Raw genomic sequence first — 25,557 nt, 5'->3', positions numbered from 1 at the left:
GTTTCCCCCGCCCCCCCCGTCCCTGGTCACGGGGTAGGGGGAGCAGCGACTCCTCTCCCAAGCCCACAATGTTTGCTGCGCAGTTTGCCTTTAGTTACAGAACCCCTGGGAAGGACCCGTTAAATCAAGACCTTTAAATAAATAAATATAGAATCCATCGGCCATTTCCAGCCCCCTCCCTCGTGTGCAGTGCAGTTACCCTTCCGCTCTATCGACACCCCCTTGCCTGTCCTCCCCTAGCGACCCCCCATGCCGCGGTGCTGCTCTCCGTCTCCTAGTGGGGTTTGAACGCCCCTTCCTTAGAACTGGCCCCTTGGGATATTGTGTGTGTGTGCGTGTGTGTGTGTGTGCGCGCGCATGTGTGTGTGTTGTGTCCAAGGCCTAGTGAAATGTGTCATTTGGACCCAACTGTGCAGCACTGTCTGGTAACCACCATTGTCTGAGGGCTGAGGCTCCCCGGGATTGAAATCCTGCTTTGGCAAAAATAATGTTCAGTTCTACTTGGATGATATGGTTATTTTGGGAGGTTTATGAGGTGGGGTGTTGCACCTTGGTCTCCAAACAACCATTCTCTTTATTAATTAGCTGTTCGCAGTAGTGGTGGAGGTCAGAACCGTATTTATGTGTACGGTTGTTGTTTTAAGGAGGAGAATTGTTAGGAGACATTTTGCGTGTTTTAGTTGGTGGATTAAGGTTAATTTTACATGCGTTGGTTGTCACACCTCCATTGATTAAAGAGATTGAGATTAAATGTTTTTTTAAGTTAGACATTATTTCCTTAAAAACGGTTTCATTGTTGTACTTGATCAAAATATTTAACAAATTGAGGAGGGAGATGTTAATCGGCAAATAGTTTAAAAGGCTTTCTCACCAGTCAGTGTTAAAGATAGTCTTAGAGAAAACAGTTTGCTATATGTTGCTTGAAAGAATGTGATGTTTCAAGACAGAGATCTTGTGCAACATAATTGGCAAATGTGTTTTGTTTCTTTGATACATTTATCATTTTGGGGGTAAATTTTAAAAATCTGTAGTCTCGTTATTTCCTTTCACGTATGTGTATCAGTGTGTTTCTGATGTTCCATTCAAATCATGTTCGTCTTCTTCCAGAATTGGCGCTATATGTAGTACAGTTGACAAATATTTTTGAGAAAATAGTGACACTCGTTTGAAATTCTAGCATTTAATATTAAGGATTCTATTGCTACAGTAAGCTTTTTCAAGATGCGGTTAATAATATTAGCATTGGATCAAAACGTGTCAGGCAAACTTATTTTAGTCCCATTGTGTATTTTAAAATGTTTACTGTGAATTTTCATTTCAAGATTTGTGTGTAATTTCGAACTTAGTTGATGTAATTTTCTTTTGAACGCTTTTATTCATATGTTCAAAATTATTAGCTACTGAGGTCTATTTCCATTTCTATTTGAAGTGACTTGGTTGTCGGCGGTCACATGCCAGAGTGTCAGTTTTCTTCTCACTGATGTCCATAAACTGTCAAAAATATTCATGAATCCAAATTTCAGTATGTACCCAACCAAATGGTAAATGAAATTCACTGTAGAATTGTTGCTTCTCTGCAGCTAGTAGAAACCGTTCTGGAGATTCTGTGTTGGCACAGAGGGGAAAAGAACTTTAGGGAAAATAGTATGAGTCTTAAAGAGGGCACATAAATAGCCTTAAAATGAATACATTAAGTTGCATTCGTAAACTAAAATAATAAAGATGTTGCCAGCCACATGTAAAAATATGTTATTCTTTGAAAAACTGACATTTTAATTACATTTTTTTAAATGTCCGATTCATATAATGAAGAGAAGTTAGCTAAGAATACTCTATTTCGAAAGTTTTATGGAGTAGGCAAAGTGTCACTTTGTAGTTTGGAAAGAAAGGAGGAATTTTGTTGTTGGTAGTTTAAGAATATGCGGGTTTAATTATTACAAGATAATTAAAGAACTAAAGCTAAGAGTGTATGTGTGGTATTTTTGTTATTATTATTTTTTTACCTTTTACTGACTCTTAATGGATATGTAACGTTTGCTTTAGGATCTTGGATAGAGTTACTTAATAGTGGATCAGACAACTTTCCAGATAGGGCATCAAAGTGAGACTCACTGTTTTAAGACAAACTAGTTCAGACTGTATATAAAATCATTTTGTTTTATATAAAGATGCATCTTAGGTTCTTTAGTGGTTATAAAATAGTTACAGTATAATATGTTTTCAGGCAAAAAGTCTGTCAGAGTGGTCTTTAGCTGCTGCTTTGCCCACAGGTTAATTGGTATAAAAACTTCCTTGACACTGCTTTTAAATATATTTACATAACACACGTGTGTATATGTGTGTGTGTGTGTGTATATTTGTGTATATATGTGTTTGTGCATACATTATGTATGTGTGTGTCTATACGCTTTGTCTTATCTATAATGGCCAGTGTTTGAAGAAGAAAAAAACTAGACCCTATAGATGAAAATCTTAGGATTTTTCAAAGCTTTCCATGGGGGAGCATTTCTTACACCCCATGTAAGGAAATATTGGCCTGGATATTTCATGGAATGTTGTTTTCACTGATTATCTGAAATGATCAGCTATCCTAAGACTAAATGCTAGCCTCATCATTAGCTCTTTTAATTTCTTAAATTCCTGAGATTGGGATTTCATGTACCACATTAAGCTAGTAGAATTGTGTTTTACAGGCCCGGAGCAGTGGCTCACGCCTGTAATCCCAGCACTTCGGGAGGTTGAGGCAGGCGAATCACGAGATTAGAAATTCAAGACCAGGCTGGCCAACATAGTGAAACCTCGTCTTTACTAAAAATACAAAAATGAGCCGGGCATGGTGGCACACGCCTGTAATCCCAGCTACTCAGGAGGCTGAGGCAGGAGAATCGCTTGAACCTGGGAGGCTGAGGTTGCAGTGAGCTATCACACCATTGCACTCCAGCCCAGGTGACAGTGCGAGATTCTCTCTCTCTCACACACACACACACACACACACACACACACAAAAGGAAGAATTATTGTATTTCACCCAGTGACATTTTGGTAATATGGTCCATGATTAAATGAAACAGTAGTGTGGGATTGGATTTTTGATATTTGTTTTGTTTTAAAATTCTAAAAGGAGTTGGCTTTTGCAACCTGTTCGGATTAATTTTATTGTCTTTATTGTAGGAATTTTGTAAAAATATTTTGTAATATTTTTAGACGTATGGGGAAAGCTTGCAAGTCTACAGAAGTGCTATGTGTTCTCATCAGTAATTTTTAGTTGTTAAAATTAATTACTTTGGGCCAGGCGCGGTGGCTCACGCCTGTAATCCCAGCACTTTGGGAGGCTGAGGCAGGCAGATCACAAGGTCAGGAGATTGAGACCATCCTGGCTAACACGGTGAAACTCCATCTCTATTAAAAATACAAAAAATTGGCCAGGTGTGGTGGCGGCCGCCTGTAGTCCCAGCTACTCAGGAGTCTGAGGCAGGAGAATGGCATGAACCCGGGAGGCGGAGCTTGCAGACAGCCGAGATCGTGCCACTGCACTCCAGCCTGGGCGACAGAGCTGGGCGACAGAGCTGGGCGACTGAGCCAGACTCCATCTCAGAAAAAATAAAATAAAAAAAATAATAATTACTTCGAACTGAGATTGCACCACTGCACTCCAACCTGGGTGATAGAATGAGACTCCATCTCAAAAAATAAATAGTAAATAAAATGCAATTGATTACTTTGAATAGGTAATATTTCCACATAGTTTAAAATTCAAAAGGCCCTTTTGTACACCTGTCTCCAGCTACTAAATTCTCCTACCTGGAATCTAATAACTGTTACTGGTTTCTCATTTATTACCTTTTAATGAAAGATGAATTTGGGTTCTAGAAATAATCTTGACATGGGAGTTTTTGAAAATAGATGTAATTTTTTTTCTAGTTATTGGAAAAGTCACAGGACTGTTTTGAAGTGCTGAAAATTTAATTGTGATATTTATAGTTCAAGAAATTTGATGAATGCATTAATAGATTCTGCTATTCATTTCTACTCTGAACTAATCTTGTAGAATAAAAACCTAGTCTGTCTAATCCCATATTTCTTACCTATGATAATGGAATTACAGGGTTTTTTAAAAACTGAAATCATTCAGTACATATACTATTACATAAAATATTCCTAGTGGGGAGATATATATATACTTTTTTCTTGGTACTGTACTAATGAGGAATGAGCTATGTATTTATAATATGCGGAGCAGCCAGGACGCTCCTTGCTGTTGTAGTCAGGAATGCTAGTTATACTTTCTGTGGCATTGTTCTAGCTCGTGATGTTTTACCTTCATGGATCCTCTGCAGTCTTAACAGAGGAGTTCTGGACAAGGAACATGATTTTTCCTGTTTTAGGAAGTAAGTACTGTGGGGTACTACTCTCTCATCTGGTGGCTAACCCTTCCAAATGTATCCCATGAGAGGAGACAGTGCCACTCAACCTTTTGGGGGCAGGAAGTATGGGAGCTGTAAAAACAACCTATTTTTTCAAAGTTTGGAACTTACTTGAGGGATAGAAATAGAGTAGTGTTGCTGTTAGTGTTAAAGTTATGCTGATCAGGCCTAAGAGCTCTCCTTATCCTGCTTTTCTCCCTTTACTGGAAATTCTGAGAAACCCAAGGAAAGACCAACCAACTTGGAGACCTACTAGTAAGGCAAGGAACCACAAGTAGTTCCTGATCTGTAAGTGAGAACCCCTGGTTTGAGTATTTTCTCAAGTTCCTCCACCGCCATTTGTTTTAACTTTGAAAATAACCAGTCTACAGTAATGAGCTGTTTCAACATGTGGTCTCTTACTGTCCCCCTATTTATCCCTGATATTAAAGTTACTCTTATTTTGTGTCTATCTTGTCCCACTTATCTTTGAAATATTATTCTGTTGTAGACCTTCCAGTTCACTAATTTATCAGACCTTTGAAATACATTCTTATCTTCCACAGAATTCTAGTATGTGACTTTGTTGGTGAGGTATTCCCCAAATTGCAGTTGCTACCTTCTGAAAATAAAATTATGAAGATACACTATAAAGAATGAGATAGTTTAATGTAAAGAGCTCAGAGTTAAAGCTAGCTAGATCTGGGTTCTAATCCTGACTACACATCTGATTAGCTATTTAACATTCGGTGAGTAGTGTTAACCTCTCTGAGCCTTACTTTGTAATCTTTCAAGTGGGGATAACACCTGCCTTATAGAACATTTGTAAGGATGAGAGCTAGTGAAGTACCTAGCACATGATTGATATTTAATAAATGATAGGTCTTATAAAAAAAAAAGGATTGTATCAGCTGTATATAAAATTAAACCCAATAGATAAAATTCAATCTGTATGACTTGTTATAACCTCAGAGAAATTGATTTGTTTAACCCTTATACTAATTCTATAAGGTAGATTTTATTACTTTATTTTTTAATAAATGAAGAAGTAGAGGCTCAGCTATACAACAATGAAGATGCATAGTAAGTAGCAAAAAAGAATTTCAGAATTGATTTGTATCACCTAATCTTTCTGTAAACAAGGGAAAATACCAAAATACATTTGGCAGAATGCCTGTATAACTTTCAGGGGATGCAATAACCTGGCCTTTGAAGCAGATCTGTCCCCTACCCTATTCCATCTGTCCTATTGGAGATGGCTACACTAGTCTGATGCTATAGATTGTTCACTTACCTGGTTTCACATTTTTCAAGTAATCTTCTGATTATAATTTTACCCCTCATGTAGATTTGTCTCAAGATGAGACTGTATTGATTGACCAGCGTGTTTTTCCAGTGTGTTGATGAGATCATTAATCACTCATTATACAAAAAAGGGTAGATTTCCCCTGAATTACTCATAAGTTATGAATAAAGGGTATTAACTGGTTTTAGCTCATGGTTATAGGCTGGACTATTTCAGGAGGGGAAAAATGTGAGTTAAATTAGTTTTAGACTTCAGTGGCAATTTTGACTGGTTTGTGGACTAAATATTCTTTTCTCACCGTAGTTTGGTGTGTTTGTTTATATGTGTAGCTTGGAGTTTTTATATATGTTTGTTGAACACAAGAAACGTGCTTAAACTTAATCCTTAGAAAATAGAGAAATGAAACCAACTAACTTCCTTTACATGATTTATTTCAGTTGAAGGCAGATAGCAAAAATATTTATTTTACTTTGAAAATGAGTGCATTAATTGCATTTAAAACATTTTTAAACACCCCAATTAAGATAGCATGTTAAAGCAAGTGTGAGTTCAATATGTTAATTGCTTGTTCTCGCAGTTTCTAAAAACCCAGTTGTTAAATGTTTTGTTCTTTTTAACAAATGGAAGATCATGGGGCTATGTTCAAAAAGGGGAGAAAATTGTTTTCTTCCATATGGTGACTAAACCTTAAAAAACATTAAGGAATACTTTCACATCTCATGAGAGAAGAGGTGTCATTCATCCTTTTTTGTGTGTGAAGAGAGCTTTTCTATTTTCTCATGCTTAGAAATTATTTGAAGGCTAGAAATGGAGTAAGAATATGTACTTTGTTATTTTTCTGATAATAGTAATAATCTCATTTTTGCTGTTTTTCCCTAGTGAACGACACTCCTTTTCCAGATGGTTGAGTTGAACTGGGGCAAAGTCTTTGTTGGAAGTTTTTCTTTTTCTTTTCTTTTCCTTTTTTTTTTTTTGGTTTGAGACACAATCTCACCCTGTCACCCAGACTGGAGTGCAATGGTATAATCTTGGCTCACTGCAGCCTCTGCCTCCTGGGTTCAAGTGATTCTCCTGCCTCAGCCTCCTGAGTAGCTGGGATTACAGGTGCACACCACCACGCCTGGCTAATTTTTGCATTTTTAGTAGAGACGGAGTTTCACCATGTTGGCAAGCTGGTTTCAAACTCCTGACGTGAAGTGATTTGCCCGCCTCAGCCTCCTGAAATGTTGGGATTACAAGCATGAGCCACCTTACCTGACCAGAAGTTTTTCTTTGGTGTGAAATTAACTGGCCACTATGTGGGTTTGACTTTTGATATTGGTGTCTTTGGTACCGTAGTATAACCAACTGACTTGAATCAGTTTAGCCTTTGCTGATTTGCCAACTCTACTTGGGTTTAGATACAGTAATTCTTTTTTATAGCCAAGCATTGATTTTTCTATCTTGCATCCATAGTATATAACATACTGGATATAAGAACATGTGGCTTTATGAGATTCTAACACTTAGGAGGAAAGGGGATGGGGAAGAGGAAGAGCATATAACTATTTTTTATTCCCTTGTTATATTTTGAGATGGACAACATTGGTATGTATGTCACTAGTTATTGTTTCTTCCCACATAATTGATCATAACTTTTTGAAAAAAGAAAAAAACAAGTTTTAAAGAGAATTAGAAGTGAATAAAATTTAACCAATGAAAAGTAGTTTTTCCAGACTTCTGTCATAGTAAAGAAGAAAGATCAAAGATTTTTTGAAAGAAATACAAGTTGGAGTAAGGCATTGTATTTTGAAAGCTAGTGTTTTTAGCAAAGTGTTCTTATGGTAAAGGAAATTACGGACTCGCTCACTTTTTTTCATATAAGGTCAACAATACATAAAAGAAGCCACTAAAGTACTTCACAGTTGTGTATGAATGACTGATACTTTCATAATTCTCTGAAAGATATTTGCATTTTTAAGCGACTGATTATGATAATTTGTCAAATTTTGGTATTTTAGGCCAAGTAAAAGGGGCAAGCGAAGTCAAACAATTGGGCTGGGCATGGTGGCTCACACCTGTAATCCTAGCACTTTTTGGGAGGCTGGGTGGGGTGGATTGCTTGAGCCCAGGAGTTTGAGACCAGCCTGGGCAACATGGCGAAACCCTGTCTCTACAAAAAATACAAAATTAGCTGGGGGGTGGTGACCCATGCCTGTAGTCCCAGCTACTCAGGAGGTTGAGGTGAGAGGATCACCTGAGTCCAGGGAGGTCAAGGCTGGAGTGAACTGTGATCAAGCCATTACACTCCATCCTGGGTGACAGTTTTAAGACCCAGACTCAAAAAAAAGAAAGAAAGAAACAATTTGGAGAAAGACTTTCCCGGTAGGAGTGATGCTTCAGAGGCAAATAAGGTATTGGGGAGGGGGAAGGTAGAGCAGGGGGAGAGTAGAGGATTCCTGCAAGAATCACTTAATGTTACATGTTTATTTCTTTTCCTGATCTTTTTCTGACTTTTAAATTTTTCTCTTGAAGTTTTACTTTTTAAAAAGTACTGAAAAGACTAATTTTGGGTTGAGGATTGTGAGGGAGAGAAGTAGAGTATGTATGGATCGCTTGCTTTAGCAACAGTTGTTTGAATTAGAAACAGTCTGTAGTTTTTAGAAAATAAATGGCTATATACATTTAAAACTATACAGTTACGGCCGGGCATGGTGGCTCACGCCTGCAATCCCAGCACTTTGGGAGGCCAAGGTGGGTGGATCACGAGGTGAGGAGTTTGAGACCAGCCTGGCCAACATGGTAAAACCCCGTCTCTACTAAAAATACAAAAATTATCCGGGTGTGGTGGCAGGCACCTGTAATCCCAGCTACTCGGGAGGTTGAGGCAGGAGAATCGGCTGAAAACGGAAGGCAGGGGTTGCAGTGAGCCCAGATAGTGCCACTGCACTCCAGCCTGGGTAAAAGAGCAAAACTCTGTCTCAAAAGCAACAACAGATCTATATAGTTATTTAAATTGTGGGAATAATTTCTATTAATCTTCTTTAAGCTTTTAATTGAAATATATAAGTTCACAAATCATCAGTGTACAGCTTACTTTTCATGAAGTAAACACATCTGTGTAACCAAAAACACCTAGAGCAAGGAAGAAAACACTACCAGTAACCCAGAAGTGTCCCCCTTGAAGGGCCTTCCTAGACACTACTCCCAACCCCATCTTTCTGATTGCTTGGATTACCTGTACCTGTTTCTGAACTTTATGTAAATGTAACCCCCCAGTATGTACTCCTGTGTGTCTGACAGAATTCTCCCTTAATATTTGTTGTGAGCTTCATCCATATTGTTGCTTGTATCATTAGTTTTTTCATTGTTCATTCTTGTTGCTGTTTAATATTATATTGTATGAGTATACTACAACTGATGGACATAGGATTGTTTTTGTGTTTGGCTGTCAGGAGTAGTGCTACTGTGAGCATTCCTTTTTTTTTAAATTTAATTTTTCTGCATTTTTTTCTTTGCATATGTGAGCATTCTTACACACTTGCCACATTCTGTATGAGTTTTATACCTCAGCATATACCATTGCTGATATTTTCTCAAAGACAGAATTTCTATTTACTTTACAAGAAATGGAAACTAAAACAACTTTAAGGCATATGACTATGGCATATCATAGTTATGTTACTAAAATAATCAACTGGTAATTATTTTATTTTAAATATTGGTGTTTTTCTTGAGTCTCTTGGTATCCTTTAACAGTTCAGTCTTGAGGCTTACAGTGTTAACCTTTTCCACAAAATACAGAGGAGGAGACTGTCATGTTCTTTTCCATTTTCATTTTTTGCAGATGGCCATATTTGTTATTAAAACATGCCGGGTTATTGTAAACACTGTTTTTGTGCTAAAATTTTTTATCCACAGATTTGATTCATTTAAACTTTGGACAAATAAACATTTAATAGTTCTTTTAATTTTAAGTGTTTGCAAATAGACAGTCAAAATCTAAGGAACTTTTTTCCCACTAGTCAGAAAGTTTGTTCACTAACTTGATATCACTTTGATTTCCCACCAAAGATTGTAGGTTGGGTTGCTTTGAGGAGGGGAAGACATCTTTTTTGTATTTAAGAATTTAAAACAATACTGTGGACTTTAATATGTGATTCTGGGCCTTCATTCCGAAAACTTGCTTCCTTTTGCTGCTGAAGTGGTGATAAGTAATTTTGTTTCTCCACTTAAGTTTGGAACCTGTTTCTTACTCCTTTAAAGCTTATCTCTTTAACTCTTATGAAAATATTTTGCCGTTATTTGGACAGTTCTTTCATTTTTAGTTTCCTCGTATTCTTGACTACCCTTTATTGTTTTACAGTAAGCTTATTTTAAAATTGTGAAACTTTCACAGAAAAGTGGGGCACATTTTGCTTTTAGAGATGTTTTTCTGGTCCTTGACTGCACCTTTCCATTCCTGGTGTATAGGAGGAAGGTGAAAAAGTGCCTTTGCCCAGCATCCTTGATAAGTTCTTCAAGTGAAAGCTTGTACTAAAGTGCTAGTGGTATATAAACTTGTATTCCTCGTGATACAAATATCCCCTGAGAATGACAGATGGGGCTCTGTTCATCAGGAACTACTTACTTGAAATTGATGATATAGTAGCCTTAGATAGCAAAGGAGGAACATTTCATTATTTCACATTTGCTCATTCAGCACTTAACCAGTCCAGTGTTAATGCTAACAGTTGATCTTTCTTCCACAAAAAGCAGTGTGGAGGAGACTGCCCTTGTTTTCCATTTTCTTTTTTCAACACATAGCCACATTTGGTAAATGTTGCCATTTACTGAACATTATCCCTAAGTTTGGGGATAAGGAGGCTGAGCTTCAGGGTGACTTTTATGTCTTCCGTTTTTCCAGAGTGGTTTCTTAATCTTATTTCTAAATGAGAGGATTTTTTAGTAAGATGACTTCTGAGATGCTCTAAAATTCTTTATCATTTGGGTTGCCAGCGTAAATCAGCAAGGTTTGAATTTGTTAGCTTGTTACCACACAAACGTAGTTCTTGCCCTTGTGGAACTTAAAATTAAGAAACTGAGTTTAAATAAAATTTGAAATTAGTATGAAGTGCAGGTGAGCTTGTTGGTTTTATTTTCATTGTCTTCTGGTTTATTTTTCTTCTAAGAAGTAGAAATCAACTTTTATATTGAATAGATTCATAATTTATCTCCTGAGCCAGCCCATGTTTTTCTGCCTGATTAAGATACATACATATTTCTAAGGATAGAGATACATAGATCTGTCTATCCTCATATCTCCAGTATGTGTGTATATATGCACATACACCATGTTTTATAAACACTGAAGTTTCATTTGTAACCTTAGCCTTAGACTGTTTGCAAGACCAGCAGAGTATGTTAAAAGAATTTTCTGTGAAATGTTAATAAGATGAAGGCTTGTTATGACCCCCAAAGTCTGGTATATGTTCTGTCATTTGTTTATTTATTTTATTTTTATTTTTTTGAGAAAGAGTCTCACTCTGTCATCCAGGCTCAAGTGCAGTGGTGCAACGTTGACTCACTGCAACCTCCACCTCCTGGGTTCAAGCAGTTCTCGTGCCTCAGCCTCTCGAGTAGCTGGGATTACAGGCACATGTCACCAAGGCTGGTTCACTTTTTTGTATTTTTAGTAGAGATAGGGTTTCACCATGTGGGCCAGGCTGGCAGTTATTTAGTGAATTACCTTTGGACCACACTTCAAAAGTTGTTACAGCCTAGCGATTATGTTATAGCATTTTAATGTAAGTGACTTAAAAAAAAAAGTCTAGATAAGAAAGTTAACTGCAGAGTTGCGGTAATTAATCTTGTTTTTGTGGTATTAGCTTTTTTCATTATATTCATTGTTTTGGCTGTTATATTCATTGTTTTAGCCGTGTATCTAGAAATTGAAGGTAGGAGGACAGGTTTAAATTATACCTTGCTAGAATCTAAGCACCTCAGTTGCAAAGATAAAATAACACTTTGTTTCCTCATAAGCATGTTTAATCCCACATAGCAAGTAGTAGTTGTAACTCCCAGGATGCCTTTATGAATCTTTCTGATTCTGCATTGCAGCATGTCACAGGAAACCTGTACTCTATTTCTGCATCATGTGAGAACCTTGTAGCTGAAATATCTAGAGTTGAAAAACTGGGCTGGAAGATCTGGATATAGGGAGCTCGACCAGAGTCTGTAAAGTTAAGTCCCTGGTTTTAGGGGGCTAGGAAAGTGTTATGTACCAATCAAAGACATGCGTTAATAACAGATACAATGAAACTGGTAATATATACCCTTTTGGGTGAAATGTCTAAAAATTTTTGGTGAAATGTTAACTAGTGTCTTGGGATGGTGGTGGTGAGTTGATTTTTGTTATTGTTTTACATTTCTTTGCTTTTCAAATACTGCTTATGGAATCTACAGGGAGGGAGTCTTCGTGACATTGTCTTTGGCAGTGATTTCATGGATGTAACACCTAAAGGATAGGCAACAAAAGTAAAAATAGACAAGTGAGACATCAAACTACAAAACTCTTCTACACAGCAAAGGAAACAGTCAACAAAGTGAAAGGACATCCTATGAAATGGGAGAAAATATTTGCAAACCATATATCTGATAAGGAGTTAATCTCCAAAATATTTTAGGAACTTTGGCAACTTAGTGGCAGAAAAACTAATAACCTATTTGAAAATGAACTAAAAACTTCAATAGACATTCTCCAGAGAAGACATACAGATGGTAAGCCGGTATATGGAAAAAGCCTCAACATCATTAATCATCAGGGAAATGCAAATAAAAACCACAATGAGGTATCTTCTCACCCCTATTAGGATGACTGTTAAAAAAAAACACAAAAGACAAGTGTTGGTGAAGATAGGGAGAATCTGAACACCTTACACACTGTTGGTAGAAATGCAAAAAGGTGTAACTATTATGGAAAACAGCGTGGAGGTCCTCAAAAAATTAAAAGTAGAACTACCGTATGATCCAGCAATTCCACTTCCAAGTATTTATTCAAAAGAAATGAAATCAGGAACTTGAAGAAATATTAGCACTCCCATGTTTATAATAGCACTATTCACAATAGCCAAGATGTGGAAACAGCCGACAACATGTCCATTGACAGTTGAAGAAATAAAACGTGGCATATAAATACAATGGAATATTATTCGTTCTTAAGGAATTCTGCAATGAAATAAGCCAATCACAGACAAATATTGCATGATTTCACTTAAATGAAGTTATCAAAAATAGTCAAATTTATAGAATCAAAGAGTCGAATCGTGGTTGCCGGGGCCAAAGGGAGGGGAGGGGGAAATGGGGAGTTACTAGTCAGCAGGCATGAAATTTCAGTTAAGCAGGATGAATAAGTTCCGCTGTACAATATTGTACCTATGGTCAACAGTACTGTATCGTACACTTAAATATTTGTTAAGAAGGTAGTATTCATGTATGAGAATAAAGTAAAACTAAAAAGTAATAATTTGGCAGTGGCTCATGCCTGTAATCCCAGCATGTTGAGAAGCAGAGGCAGGAGGATCGCTTGAGCCCAGGAGTTTGATACTAGTCTGAGCAACATAGGGAGACTGTCTCTACAAAAAAAATTAAAAAACAAAAATCCCAGTGTGGTGGCACATGCCTGTGGTCCCAGCTGCTGAGGAGGCTGAGATAGGAGGATCACTTAAGCTCTAGAGGTCAAGGCTTCAGTTAGTTATGATAGTACCACCGCATTCCAGCCTGAGCAGTAGAGCAAGACCCTGTCTCAATAATAATAATAATAATTTTCTTTTTTTTTTTAGACGAGGTCTCGCTTTGTCGCCCAGACTGGAGCTCAGTGGCACAGTCTTGGCTCACTGCAACCTCTGCCTCCTGAGTTCAAGCAGTCTCCTGCCTCAGCCTCCCAAGTAGTTGGGATTATAGACGCCTGCCACCGTGTCCAGTTAATTTTTTGTATTCTTAGTAGAGATGGGGTTTCGTCATGTTGGCCAGTCTGGTCTCAAACTCCTGACCTCAGGTGATCCACCCACCTCAGTCTCCCAAGTACTGGGATTGCAGGCATGAGTCACTATGCCCTGCCAATAATTTTATAATTCTGATTGTGATGTGAACTCATACTATTTGATTGATGACACAGTCCATATGTAGGGCACTTAAAATTTGAATAAAAGCTAAAATGTTACATATTTTTAATGCTGGAAGTGTGCTTTAAGTGCTTATTAATTTATAGACATTTGTATTTTTATTCACAGCAACTTTAGGATGATAATTGACTGTTATTTCTAGTAAATGAGGATAACTGATAATCAGAAAGTCAGTTCAGAATTAAAATTAGGCCATGCGCTGTGGCTCGTGCGTGCAGTCCTAGCATTTTGGGAGGATGAGGTGAGGGTCCCTTAAGACCGAGAGTTCAAGACCAGCCTACCAACATACTGAGATCCTGTCTCTGAAATAAATAAAGTAATTAAATAAATAAATAAAATTCACCTGGCCTGGGGTGGCATGTACCTGTAGTCCTAGCTACTCAGGAGATTGAGGCAGGAGGATTATTTGAGCCCAGGAAGTTGATATTTGGGACTCTGAACCAGTGATTCTGTCTTTCCAGGATAAGTTTGTGACTATAGCATAAAATTCCTTTTGCATCAGATAATTTGATTATGGTAGTAAATACGTACAAATATTTTGCTCACATGCCTGCTGAATGATGGAAGATGGAAAATTTAGTGTGCAAATGAACTGGATAATTAGAAAAGAGGAATTTATTGTTGATTGCAACAGGTGGCTATTTTTTCTGAAGGTACCCTAGTGGTGTGGACTCACATCTGTTTAATAATTTTATGTGGGGAATATTTTCTGTTCATAAAACTTGAGATTACCTGTGAAGGAATTAGTGACTGTCAGTTTATTAAGTGTTGGAACAGATTGCTAAGGGAAATAATTTCATCATTATTGGCTAAAAAAGAAAAAAACACCTCTTACTTTCTAAGAGGATTTCTAAGAAGAACGTGTTTGGGAATAAATAGGAACCATTTTTTAAAAAATGTAGGACTTTGGGCCGGGCGCGGTGGCTCAAGCCTGTAATCCCAGCACTTTGGGAGGCCGAGGCGGGTGGATCACGAGGTCAGGAGATCGAGACCATCCTGGCTAACATGGTGAAACCCCGTCTCTACTAAAAATACAAAAAACTAGCCGGGCGTGGTGGCGGGCGCCTGTAGTCCCAGCTACTCGGAGGCTGAGGCAGGAGAATGGCGTGAACCTGGGAGGCGGAGCTTGCAATGAGCCGAGATCGCGCCACTGTACTCCAGCCTGGGTGACACAGTGCGAGACTCCGTCTCAAAAAAAAAAAAAAAAAAAGTAGGACTTTGAAACGTAAATTTAGTTCTTAGATTTTTAATTGACTCAGCTCACATTCACTTGATTAGTTGTCTGACCATCTTACAGGCTTCTTATAAACCTAAACCAAGAGAAAACATACTAAAAAACCTTCATTAAATGAGATCAACTAAATTTTGTTGCCTTTTTTTTTTTTTTTTTTTTTAGTAGAAGCTACTGATGTGGTTAAGGAAAAATCAGTAAGTATAGATTCTAGGGAGCAGTCTACATGGTTTTATGAAGAGCCGATCACAGATGTGTTTAATGTATTTGTCTGAAACAGTGACTTTTAGTAGTTAAAGAAGGAACAAGAACAACATAACTGGATTTAAACAAAGCTTTTGTTTTTTCATGAAGCAGTCATATTGGTGTTGTGTCAGTTGGGGGAAATTTTTAAAAGTTATGTTATATGGAAACTATAACTACTAAAAAATAGCGCTAGCCATTTGCACATAGACACTTAGTGAATAATTGTTTTCCTTCATCTTTCTTCTCTAGTCCAAGGTGTATTCATATAATTACTTATTTACATTATTGAGCATATTAAATATGTTCATAGATGCTTTAAAACTGGGTGAGGTTAAGTACTCAACCAAGAACAAATCAAATTACTTTGAATAACCTGTTAGAAAAAAAAAGCCGATGTGTTTTAATCTGTGTGGAAACAAAAAAAATGAGCAGACTCTTCAAACTAGCTAGCTAAGACCAAATATAGCAGATAGGGGCTACAGTTGAGGTTCTGAAGTGTGTGTGGTGGGGGTGCATGGGTGTGTGTGAACACATGATACTGTATCATAGCAATAAGATTTGTAAAACATTGCAATGGCTGAAAAACTGTCTAATAGGAAATTTAAAATGTTATTCCAAAGAGGAACAAGCCTAAAAGTAAGTTAACCTTTCAGAGTGGTTGAAAGTAATTTTTAAAAGAAAAAGGTTGCTCAGCTATTTTTTTCGTATTATATACTCAAAAGATAGCTAAAGAAAATGAATTTAAATTATTAGACTGATAAAGAACTTCTGGTAAATTCTAAAATGGGGCACTAAAGAAGATTATATCCTTTCTTTTTTGGTGTCAGCTTAGTTTAGATACTTTAAAATTATCTTGGAGATGTTAAGTAAACTAGTCAGGAATGGTATTATAGAATTTTGAAATAGAAGGAACCATTGTCCCAATTCTTGAGGTTTGTTCAAAGTGATGTTTGGATTTAGAGCCCAAGTCTCCAGATTCCCAGTCAGTAATGATAATGTTACCTGTTCTTGTTCCAAAATTGTATCATCATCCTAGTCATTTTTCATTTTAGTGAATTGTTGGACCTGTTGATCTGTTTATGGTTCCAAGGGATAGATGGGAGCATGGAATACTCTCTCAAAATAAATGTGTAAGTGCCAAGTGAGCGGTATAGATCATGAGTGCCTGGCACCCTAGAAAATTTTAATTAAGTGAATTAAAGAATACAGATATATGTATCTTTTATTTTTTAGGGATCCCCCCTCAGATAAGATCTTACTCTGTCGCCCAGCAGGAACACAGTGGCACAGTCACTGCTCTCTGCAGCCTCGAACCGCCAGGCTCAAGAGATCATTCTGCCTCATCTGCCCCAGTAGCTAGGACTACAGGTGTGTTCCACCAAGCCCGCTAATTGGCTTTTTTGAGACAAAGTCTGTTATTCAGGCTGGAATGCAGTAGCACAATCTCGGTTCGTTGCAACCTCTGCTTCCCAGGCTCAAGTGATCCTCCTGCCTCAGTCCCCCAGGTAGCTGGGACTACAGGCATGTGCCACCACACTCGGCTAATTTTTGTGTTTTTTGTAAAGACAAGATTTCACCATGTTGCCCAGACTGGCCTTGAACTCCTGGGCTCCAGCAATTCACCCACCTCAGCCTCCCAAAGTGCTGGGATTAGAAGCATGAGCCACCATGCCTGGCCCCACAAATCCTTTTATAGAGCCAGGGTCTTGCTTTGTCTCCTAGGTTGGTCTTGAACTCTTGACCTTAAGCGATCCTTCCACCTCAGCCTCACGAAGTGCTGGGATTACAGGTGTGAGCCACCGGCACAGGACATAGAATTTAAGGGGGAAAGCCAGTTATTTTGTTTTCCCTGTTCTTTCATTCCCCCGAAGTAACTCTTAACTGTTCTTTTGTGTTGGTTCTTTTGGGGGGAAAAAAATAATAATTTTTTTTTTTTTTAAGATGGGTCCTCATCGCCCCCCCCCCCCCCCCCCCTTTTTTTTTTTGGAGACAGAGTTCCGCTCTTGTTGCCCAGGCTGGAGTGCAATGGCACAATCTCAGCTCACCGCAAACTCCACCTTCCTGGGTTCAAGTGATTCTCCTGCCTTAGCCTCCCGAGTTGCTGGGATTACAGGTATGCGCCACCACGCCCATGTAAGTTTGTATTTTTAGTAGAGATGGGGTCCTCCATGTTGGTCAGGCAGGTCTTGAACTCCCAACCTCAGGTGATCTGCTCACCTCGGTCTCCCAAAGTGCTGGGATTACAGGCATGAGCCACTGTGCTTGGCTTTGTCGCTCTTTTACCCAGACTAGAGTGTAGTGGCTTGATCACAGCTTACTGTAGCCTCAACCTCTGCCTCTCGATTAGCTGGGACCACCGGCATGTGCCACCATGCTCAGTTAATTGTTACTTTTTTTTGTAGAGACGGGTCTCACTGTGTTGCACAGGCTTATTCTTTTTAATTTTTTAAATGCATGTGAATATAAACACACTTTTTTTCGTTAAAAACGAACCACACTGTATGTATTGTTTTGTAACCTAAGTTTCATTTTTTGCTTAGAGATACCCTGGGCATTTTTCTGTATCTGTATAAATAGAGGATGACCTCATTCTTTTTTATAGTTGCAGAGTAGTCTTTTACATGAATGTACCACAGTGTATTAAATATTCATCTATTAACATTTAAATTCTTTTATGCTGTTATAGAACTGCAGCAAACAACCCTATACAAATATCTTTACATGTTTATGTCACAATTTTAGTAGAAAGATTCATTTTTTTTTTTTTTTTTGAGACAGAGTCTCGTTCTGTCGCCCATGCTGGAGTGCAGTGGCGCAAGCTCAGCTCACTGCAACCTCTGCCTCCCGGGTTCAAGTGATTCTGCCTCAGATCCTGAGTAGCTGGGATTACAGGCACACGCCACCATGCCCGGCTAATTTTTATATTTTTAGTAGAGACGAGGGTTTTACCATGTTGGTCAGGCTGGTCTTGATCTCCTGACCTTGTGATCTGCCCACCTTGGCCTCCCAAAGTGCTGGGATTACAGGCGTGAGGCACCATGCCCGGTGAGAGATTCACTTTTGCAAAAGATTCACTTTTTTAAAGTGGGTTATTTGGTCAAAGGATTTTTCTGTTTTTAAGCTTTATTGAAGTATAATTGATACATTTTAAAATGCACGTTTAATGTATACATTTTGATGATTTGGAGGGATATTTGCAGTTTAAAGTTTGGTAAATATTGCTGAATTTGTTTTCAAAGAAAGGTTGCATAATTTATAATCCCATCATTAGTGCATGAGGTTAACTGTTGAATGAATGAATACATGAGATACCTGAAAGTAACGTGGCAACTAGTCTTAGGGCTGAAATGATTTGGAAGGACTGTTCAGAGATAGTGGGGGTACTTAAACTATTATCTTGAGGAACGAGTATGCCACAGATAGAGGAACATAGGGGAAAAAGGACATTCTTAGTGAGAGGGAACGGGCCAAAGGCCTTGGAAGATTTACCAGGACAGAATTTTTACTCTGTTGTCATACTCTGTTCGTCTCTTGGTTCACTTTATGTTAGCATTTTTTTGGTTGGGGAGGGGAAAGGAACTAGGCACTCTCTTGTCTTCAAGGCTTTACCACCTGTGGAACAATCTATTCCAAGTCTTCTATGCTTTGACTGTTTTTCTTTTACAAGATTCTTCCTTAGACAAACTTACCTATGCATTGTTTGTTTGTTTTTGTTTTTGTTTTTTTTTTTTTTTGAGACTGAGTCTCCTCCTGTTGCCCAGGCTGGAGTGCAGTGGTGTGAGCTCGGCTCACTGCAGCCTCTACCTCCCGGGTTCAAGCGTTTCTCGTGCCTCAGCTTCCCAAGTAGCTGGGATTACAGGCATGCACCACCACGCCCTTGGTAGAGACAGGGTTTGCCATGTTGGCCAGACTGGTCTCGAACTCCTGACCTCAGTGGTTTACCCACCTCGGCCTCCCAAAGTGCTGGGATTACAGGCATGAGCCACAGCACCTGGCCTACACATTGTTCTTGAGTGAGCCATATGCTGTACTACTGCAGTTTTTTTTTTTGACACTATAGTAAAACTGTGAACTCAGTGGTTGCTTGACTTCAGTATCTGATCACTTCTTTTATGTGTCTTTTGTCTTCTTGATAGCTTTTCCATATCCCAGCCTCAGGTGCTTGCTGTCATTTATAGTTGTTGTTAGGCCCATTTATGCTTATTGAAGAATTACCAGTTAATATTTATTTGATAATGTTTTATATAGTAAGCTCATCTTGTTCACTGTCCTGAATGCTTTTTTTATAGTACTGTTTGGTAATGAAGTTTTTATATTCTTACCAGAATGTATTTCCTCATTAATAGATGTCTGATAATCAGTATATGGACTTATAATGCACAATAGAAGTGATGTATAATTCATGTATTATGCGTAACAAGAATCTGTTTTACAGTAAACTTCTGTTTACTGAATTTAATTCACAAGAGTTAGTAATTGGCAACCTTAGGATTAGAATCCATGTTTTTCTGATTAAACAGCCAGAATGAAATTTTAATTACTATAATGCATCAATAATCATCTCCCATGTAAAAGCTTTCAAAAAATACTTCAAAAATATCTGAAGTTACACTATAAGGAACAGCCATCAGGATGGTGCTGTGAGTTTTAGCTTTGAGATTCTCTGTCTCTTCAAAGACAGCAATGATAAACATACACACAATTAATAATCATACTTTTAGAATGAATGTAGATGCATAAATCTGCATCTTCTCTAGAAATCATAAAGAAGAAAAATCTATCAACCTCTGTTTTCAGTGAACTGAAAGACGTATGTAAACTCCAGATTATGTTTTTTGAAGACTATCAAAAACATCAGAAAAGGGACAGAAGCTATTAGTTTAAATATACTTATTGACAGTAAGGGGTTCATGTTGAAGTTCAAAAGGTAAATCTCTTGTTTGTAATGACGGGTTGGTGGCAGAAGTGCCTGATTATATTCAGAAAAGAGAAAGTAGAGCTGTACACGTGTACACAGAGCCACATGTCCAGGAACCAGCTTTTCTCTGTATTTTAAAAAAATTTTTATTTATTTATTTTTTGAGACGGAGTCTTGCTCTGTCACCCAGGCTGGAGTGCAATGAATGGCACAATCTCGGCCCACTGCAACTTCTGCCACCCGGGTTCAAGTGATTCTCCTATCTCAGCCTGCCAAGTAGCTGGGATTATAGGTGTGCATCACAAAGCCCGGCTAACTTTTTTATTTTTAGCAGAGATGGATTTTTACCATGTTGGCCAGGCTGGTCTCGAACTCCTGACCTCATGATCCACCCACCTCAGCCTCCCAAAGTGCTGGGATTACAGGCGTGAGCCACCGTGCCTGGCCAAAAAATTTATTAATTCATACACAATTACTTGTCTTCTGGTTTGTTGAAGCAATAAGCCAGACATTTGCCACAATAATATCTGTCAAAGTGGCTTGCTATAAACATTCCAGCACCACATTCATCTGAAGGGCACTCCCGACTAAGGCGACTAATTTTACCATTCTCATCCACCTTACGGTGTTTAAGGACAACCAACTTAACCTTCTTTCTCTTGTGCTTATTCTTCTTGGGAGTCGTATAAGACTTCTTCTTTAATACCACCACAAAGTCTCAACACAAGAGTAGACTACTTTTGAACGTTGTAGTTAAAGTACTTTCATCTTCCAGTTGCTTGCCATCAAACATCAGTCTTTGCTGATCCGTACAGACTTCTTCCTTATCCTGGATCTTCCTTTTCATTTTCTGTTGCATCCAAGGGTTCAATCTTGAGGGTGGTGGTCTTACCCATAGGGTTTTTACAAAAATCTGCATTTTGGTGGCGGCTCTGAGGTAGAGTGAAAGAAAGAGATGAGTTAGATTAGACAGGAGAAGGCAATGCGCAGGGCACTGGTCGCAGAGCAGCAGAAGAGCACACACTCCCTCTATTATTTATAGCATCAAAGGAGTAGAGAGTATTTGGACTGTGAAACCTGTATTTCCTTCCCTTGCCACTCCTGGGAATCTATGTAAATAGCTGCTTCAGGAAAATTCAGTTTATTCTGTTATGCAAAATATGAAAGAAGCTGATATGGCAGCAGAACTTCCCAAGCACAAAAAACAGTCATTAGTGAATTGTTGCTGCAGAGCAGATGAAAATTGTGACCCAGCATTTCACCATCTATTTTTTAGACTTGAGTAAAGCTTGTAAATAGTTCTACAAAAGAAGATTACAAAGCAGGAAAGGTAAGAACTCAGAAAAGAGATGGCAGGGCAACAGGAGGAGATAAAATGTGAGTTGAGGGAACTTGGGAAAGAAGTAGAAGAAAGCAAAAGACTGGGCATGGGGGCTCACACCTATAATCCCAGCACTTTGGGAGGCTGTGACAGGGAGATCGCTTGAGCTCAGGAGTTTGAGACCAGCCTAGACAACATGGCAAAACCCTGTCTCTAAAAAAAGTACATAATTAGCCAGGTATAGTGGCTCGCGTCTGCAGTCCTAGCTACTTGGGAGTCTGAGGTGGGAAGAGGGCTTGAGCCCAGGAGGCGGAGGTTGCAGTAAGCCGAAATTGCACCACTGCACGTGAGCCTGGGCAACAGAGGGGAGACCCTATCTCAAAAAATAGTACAGAAATGCAGGTGAAATAAGGAGCACAAGAAGCAGACTAGCCCCAAGGAAAACATAGTAAGAGACACAGGGATTTTAAAAAATGGAAATAATTTTTTTTTTTTAAGTTTTAGAAAATACAGTAGATCCAACAAACTTAGAATTGAAACCCCTATAGAAGAAAACCAAAACATGACAACAAAGCAAGTGGTTAAAAACACAATTGAAGAAAAACTAACTGAGATGAAATTTACATATTGAAAGGGCATCTGTGGCAGGGAAAGCTGACCAGAAAGATCGTAAAGATTCCTTTCAACAGCCACAAACCTTCCTGACTACCCCACTCCAAGTTCTCTGTAAGACATTAAAATCTGGCCGGGCTTAGAATTCTCCACAACGTTCAACCCCAGTCGAACAACATTTATGAGATAAGGAAGTAAAGTGCTGGCTAAAGATTTTATATCCAGTCACATTATTCTTAAGGAACAAATAGTACTCAGAGAATATTGTTTATGTGAGCCCTTCTTGAGGAAAATACTAGAGTATAAACTTCAGCTGACAGACGTGGGGAAATGATTGGTGTATAAGCAGTGAATTTATATATGGACATAAAGACTAAAATGTGGGCTGGGCGTGGTGGCTCACACGTGTAATCCCAGCACTTTGGGAGGCCAAGATGGGCAGATCACTTGAGGCTAGGAGTTTAAGACCAGCCTGGCCAACATAGTGAAACCCTGTCTCTATCAAAAATACAAAAATTAGCTGGGCATGGTGGTGCACACCTGTAGTCCCATCTACTTGGGAGGCTGAGGCACGAGAATTGCTTGAATCTGGGAGGTAGATGGTTGCAGTGAGAGATCGTGCATGCCACTGCATTCCAGCCTGGGTGATAGAGTGAGAATCTGTCTCAAAAAAAAAAAAAAAAAAAAAAAAGACTAAAATATGGCGATCGTAATGACAGAATATAATGTTAATATTGTATACCTTGATGATATAGAAATGATCAAACTAAAAAAATTTGAGAGACGGAATTGCCCTATGGTAATAACTGGTATTGAAAAAGATGTTTAAACATCACAGATCAAGTAATAGAAATATAAACATATTCAGCACTTTAAAAGAAACATTAAAATAACAAAGAAAACTAAAACACTAAAGATAATGCTATTAGATTCAATACTATTGATTAAATCAGATAGTGGGAGAGGAAGCTTGTTAATTTAACATTACTCATATTGAGGAACTAATAGGTGTTGTCTGAAGAGGTAGAAATTACGAAGGTAAGCATTAGAACAAAGCTATAAACCTTCCTAAATATTGAAAGAACTGCAAACCCATTAGAAGTAAAACATCATTTAGCAAAAAAATGTTCATATATAACCACATACATAACACGACAACCCTAAGAGCAAACATGCCTTTCTTTCTTTATTGTTATTTTTTGAGACAGAGTCTCGTTGTGTTGCCCAGGCTGGAGTGCAGTGGCTCAATCTTGGCTCACTGCAACCTCCAACTCCCGGATTCAAGTGATTCTATTGCGTCAGCCTCCCAGGTAGCTGGGACTGCAGGTGCCCACCACCAAGCCCGACTAATTTTTGTATTTTTAGTAGAGACGGGGTTTCACCATGTTGGCCAGGCTGATCTTGAACTCCTGACTTCGTGATCTGCCCACCTCAGCCTCTCAAAGTGCTGGTATTACAGGCATGAACCACCGTACCCGGCCCAAACATGCCTTTCTTAACAAAAGATATTAATATGCTTAACTCACTTTTAGAAGAAAAGTATTTTTTAGTTTAGATTCAAGGCAAAACCCACTCTGTGGTTTATACAAGGTACACACTTAAGGCAGTGATTGTGAAAAGTTGGTGTTTTAAAAGATAGAGAAAAGGTATAAGATACAAATGCAAATGAAAAGAATTTAGGAGTGTCATGATTTTAACATACCAGGTGGAGTTCATACTAAAAAACAATAAAGAGAGGCACTTATTTCTTAAAGGACACAATGAAAATTTAATAGTTGTGAATAGCAATATGTCAGATAACATAGCAGCACCCTTGGTGAAGCAGAAATTACCAGAAATACGAGGAGAAATGGAAATACATTCATAGCAGGAAATGTTTATGTGAAAGACGCAAAACAAACTTCAACAAATGAAACAACACAATGTTTTTTAATTTTATAAATTAAAACACTGGACATTCTGATTCCAAAGTTCATAAGGAAAAGTAAAGAAGGAAGAAGAGCCAGGAAAACTGAAAAAATGAAATTGGATGTTTTTCATATAAATGCGAAACGGATCGATTAATAAAATAAAACCATGAAAATACTAAAAGAAAATAGTAGTCTTTTTATAATTTTGGTGTGGAGAAGACCTTTTATACTGACTCAATCCAGAAGTCATGAAATAATTGATAAATTCTATTACATTAAAAAAAGTACTCTCAGGGCACTCTGGGAGGCCAAGTTGGATGGATTGCCTGAGCCAAGGAGTTTGAGATCAGCCTGGCAACATGGCACAACCCCGACTCTACCAAAAATTTTAAAAAAAGCTGGACATGATGGCATGTGCCTGTGGTCTCAGCAACTGGGGAGGCTGAGGTATGAGAATGTCTTGAGCCTGTAAGACGGAGGTTGCACCACTGCACTCCAACCTGGGTGACAGAGTGAGACCGCGTCTCCACACACACACACAAAAAAGCATTCTCTGAGTGGATAAAGAAAATGTATATACATACAATGAAATATTATTCAAACTTTAAAAAGGAAATTTTGTCGTGTGATACAACATAGATGAACCTTGAGGATGTTATACTAAGTGAAAGCCAGTCACAAAAAGACAAATAATTGCATGACCCCACTTATATGAGATATCTAAAGTAATCAAACTCTTAGAAACAAAGTAGAATGGTGGTAGCTAGGGGAAGGGGGAAAAGGGAATTGTTCAAACTGGTAAAACTTATTTGCAACCAAAACTTACTTACAGTTAGGAATTAGCAAAACTTACTGGTAATTTTAATCATAAACAAAGGGTAGCCTTCCTAATATACATATAAGAAGTACTTGGAAACTTGATAAGAAAAAGATCTTGCAATCCCATAAAAAGTGAGCAAAGATATGAATCGATAATTCACAGAAAATTAAATATAAGTGGGTTTTAAGCTAATGAAGCCAGTAGCTCATTTACAGTAAGAGAAATTAAAACTATAACGATTATAGTTACCCTATTAGGCAAAAACAAAAGTTGGGCATGGTTGTGGAGCTTTGGAGGAAAAGCTGCTCATACATTGCTATTGAGAATACAAATTGAGATAATCCTTGTGGGAGGCAATTGGTCATTATCTGCCAGAGTAAAAAATACCCAGCAGGTTGAATTTTCTGAAATTTATCTTATACGTACACACTTACCACATGATATGTGTCTCAGATTATTTTGTATTATGGTTTGTAATAGTAGAAGGTGAGAAAAAATCCAGATGTCCATCAGTAGGGGATTAGTCAAAGAAATTATGGAAAAACCATATAAGTAAGCAGCTGTAAGAAAAAAAAGGCAGGCCGGGCGCGGTGGCTCAAGCCTGTAATCCGAGCACTTTGGGAGGCCGAGACGGGCGGATCACAAGGTC

The 25,557-nt window shown here is 38.2% G+C and overlaps 1 protein-coding gene and 1 pseudogene across 3 annotated transcripts in view; one reads left to right on the top strand and one right to left on the bottom strand.

Annotated features, from left to right (window-relative positions):
* The window catches only part of FBXO11 (F-box protein 11), a 100,378-nt gene that overhangs the window by 1,522 nt on the left and 73,299 nt on the right, over positions 1-25,557 (top strand). The window lies entirely within an intron of this gene.
* LOC101007370 lies at positions 20,611-21,164 on the bottom strand (annotated as a pseudogene).

The sequence above is a fragment of the Papio anubis genome, chromosome 14 (genome assembly GCF_008728515.1).
Source record: "Papio anubis isolate 15944 chromosome 14, Panubis1.0, whole genome shotgun sequence".
NCBI lineage: Eukaryota > Metazoa > Chordata > Mammalia > Primates > Cercopithecidae > Papio > Papio anubis.
Note: the sequence above shows the minus strand (reverse complement) of the source record. Positions and strands in the feature narration are given on the sequence as shown.